Here is a 3,970-nt window from a genome sequence, read left to right as displayed (position 1 = left end):
AATAGCTTGAGTTGTGTATATGTTACTGCCAAAGTTAAAAGTAACCAACTGCTTTTTACTTTAGCAGTTCTACTTATAAATTGTAGACGGGGAGATTTCTGTGATCCAGGCAATAACTGGTTGAGGGAGAGCGTGTCGTTTGTGTACCCACATACTATGTTGTCTTAAAGTGTGAGTGAAAGAAAATGGGATTAGTCCATTTCTGCAAAGGACTTCAGGCCAGTCTTGGTTATATTGGAGTCATAGGTGGATTTTCTTATTGACTTCAGTGAGACTGGGCTCTGGTTTTCTGTCACCATTTCATGTTGATGTAGTAGGCACCAAGAGTGAAATTAATGTTACTGCAAAGGTTGACCAAAAATGCCACTCGAAGTTCACATAAGGGTTAAGGTGGCTCTTGTATGGGATTTCTGCATTGGAGAAATTTTGCTCCAGGAGAATGCAGTTTCTTTGCACACTGTCTCCTGACTTGTTCTGAAAATGGGAGCAGTTGGAATAATCTAATGCCTGACTCATTGCTGTGTGTTTAAGTTTGGTGATCATTAAAATAAAGAACTAATAGCACTGGCTAACAGTAGGCATGATTTAGCCAGGTATTGTGCAAACTTCTCCCTTTTCAGTGCATCTCAAATTCAATGTGCCTCCTTCCTATTCAAGGAACAAGCCTCTCCTCTTCAGCATCTGTGCTAGACTGTGCAATGTAACCGGCTAGAATGGAGGGGAAAACAAAACAAAACACCCTAAAATTATTTGTTTCTCTGTGTGTGGCGTGGAACCCATATCTTCAGAAAAAAGAAATTGGAACATTAATCTGTGTCCTCTAGCCGCACAAATGCTTTCCCTTTGGTAGGAAAATATCAAAGTGCAGCTGCACGTAAAAGAGTCATTTGGCCAAAAAAAGGCATAGTGGGGTTCTTTAGTCATTCTGACTCACTAATTTCCAGATCAGATTTGCACAGTTTGTAAATTAAATTGTTATTGGTAACTGCTAGCTCACAGAATTCTGCCTAGGCTCAGAGAGGCAAGCTGGTTTCTTTCAACCCCATGCATCATCATCACTAGTAAGAGAGGCCAAATGACACCTTAGAATACACCTGTGCTGCTCCATTGCCTTCATATTACACCCTCACTGCCACCTGTAAAAACCCTTTCAGGACTAATGGGGCTACACAGGTGTACCTGAGGGAATCATTTGAAGACCATGAGCTCATACAAGTGAATTTGATGGCATAATTTGAGCTTCAGCAGCCCTATGGCTACGTATAAGGCCCAGGATAAAAAGGACTCAGACTGAGTGTTAGGGGCCAGGGCTAGTTATGTTGCAACTCTGTAAAGTCCATTCCCTGTGCTGGGTTGGAACAGCCCAAGGGCTGCTTTAACTTATGCTATCTGCAAATAGCCCTGAGGGTCCAAAAACAGGCTATGGATTGTGGTAGTGTAACCCACACACCTTCTGGGTGTGGTGTTCTGTCCCATCTAGTGGCAGTGGGACCACTTAGAGAGAGAGGGATTAATGAGTCTGCTCTACAGCCTTAACTAACAGCCAGTTGGCTTTTGGCTCATGCACTAAGCTCCAGAGGCCCAAGGTTGGATCCTGCTTGCTGACGACCAGGGTCAGTTGGTGTTACAGTAGCACGGGAGCACCCTGGCCATGTTCCTTTTCCTCCAGCCACTACCTCTCTTCCCTGCTATGCTGGCAGCACCGAGGGTGAGTGGCATAAGAGCCCCTACATAGGTTCTGCTGTAGGGGGACCATCTTTACCCTTGGTTGATCTTCCCTGGATGATTTTGCCATTGTAAGGCTAGATTACCCTAGCAGTGCAATACAAGGTGATCCACTGCATTACAGGTCTGGTCCTACTATCATTGGTTTCCATACTAAGGAACACAGGAGCCCACACGGCCAATTTTTGCAAAGTAACTCTTGTTGGTAAATAAAAGACATGCTTTGCTGCTAAGTTATTACAAAAAAAAAGTGCTATAATTTTTCAAAGACTACCTAATGAACCTTTATCTGCCTACATTGCACCCAAGGATAGACAGTTACTAATAGATAGAGGTTATTAATGACAAGCAAGTGACTTTGCCTCAGGATTAGTATGCAAAAATAGATTGCAGTTCTACAACTATTCTTCAGTCAGGAGCTACACCAGGAGTCCACAGGCAGCCTAGCCTGCAGTGATGATCTTTCCACTGCCTTCATTGAGCATTGGCTTAGGACCTTAACGATTTATATCACTATTGGGAGAGGGAGTAAGCCCACAACAACAAAGAACACTGCACCCAATCCTAGAAAACTCAATATACATAAAAAAAAATGCTGATCCTCGTATAAAAGTGCCATGATCTTATCATGATGAACTCAAGCTGCTTTATAGGAAATGGTAGCAACAGTTCTCGGCAAGGGAAGCCCATTACATGTAGAAATAAAAATTGCTAAGGATTTTATGTTGGGTACATAAAAACACTGAGCCAATTATATATTTTACTTAGCAGGGTTTGCATGAAAAAAATTTGTAAGCGTGTTAGAAAATGTATCTTTATATTTTAAATTGCATTTAGTAATTTCCTTTTGTTCTTTTGCATATCCTATCACTACTGCTTTTAAATGTGTGATTCAAGAACACACTGAAGTCCAGTCTGTGGGAAACTGACCTGTTGCTAAGGTCACTTGTCAGCAGGGGATCCCACCAGAAATACTGAGAAAACCAATTTAAACGGCTAGTAAGACAGGAGAAAATTGTGTCCGGCACAGTTGGAGACTGTGATTGAGTTTTGGCTTTCTTGTCTGTCTGTGGAACTTAAACTTTATAATAGTGGCTACTTTGTATGCCCATGCTTCTTTTTACTGTTATTTAAATATGGAATGGGAATAACAACTAACCATGAGAAGCGTGATTCTTTCATCTACCCTTCCTTTGTCCCATCTTGTAAACTTTCCTCTTGCCTGGTTTAGTAGTTAGAGTGGGGAATGTGTGCATCAGGAATCCTGGGTTCTATTCCTGGCCCTGCCTGTGTGATCCTGAGTAAGTCAGAGTTGTGTCAGTTTCCCTGTCTGTGCAATGGGATAATATGTTCCTACCTCACAGGAGTGTTGTGAGGTGACTGGGTGAATTTGTTACTGGGAAATGGTTTGAGATCTGTGGGGTAAAAGGTGCTGTATCAATACTAGTATTAACATTGCAGATGAGTTTACTTGTAACCAGTACTGCAGATAAGCATTACTGTCCATAATGTATCCCTGTCACGAGGTCCCAACCAGAGCCTGCTTTCTCTGTTGCCAAACCCTTCCATATGCCCAGACACCTAACTTCCATCTGCTAAGCCTGCCCGCAATTCCCACAAGCACTTTGACCCAACTCCCCCGACTCTTTCCAATGTCTGACACTGCTACTTCACTTGCGGAAGAGACTTGATCTCCCCCCCTCCCATCCCAGCTGCAATAGCCTCTCACTCTTCAGTTGCCAAACTCTCCTGCTACATCCCAAACAAACATCCTAACCTGAGCCACACCCCAATGTTATCTCCAACATACATCCCATCACCGAGCAACCCAACTCCCATTAACCAGACTAATGCCCCAACCTTGCTGGGTCACTGCATCACCACCAACTAAGATGATCCCACCAACCAGCCTTCTAGTTTCCACACATCCACCAGTTTGAGATCTGAAAGCTAAGTGCTGTAATGGCTACACCTCCTCTGGGGCAGCCAAAGAGTCTTAACACAATGGCTCAAAACTGGCTCCCCTCAATCATTTTCAGTAGGGAGGTGTTTTACCCACCCTCCCCTGTAGCTATTGCCCAGAAAGAATGTGGACGGGTATGAAGCAAAATGCCATTCCTTCTTACTGCAATAGATAATCTCTTTGCCAATGTGTCCTTCTAACCACTTTGGACATGGTCTCTTTTTAAGGGTTGCTCCTCAGTGCAGCTGGTAATGGGTCAGATCCTGAGAAGGGTTGATTACC

The sequence above is a fragment of the Mauremys mutica genome, chromosome 7 (assembly GCF_020497125.1).
Source record: "Mauremys mutica isolate MM-2020 ecotype Southern chromosome 7, ASM2049712v1, whole genome shotgun sequence".
Taxonomy (NCBI): Eukaryota; Metazoa; Chordata; order Testudines; family Geoemydidae; genus Mauremys; species Mauremys mutica.
Note: the sequence above shows the minus strand (reverse complement) of the source record.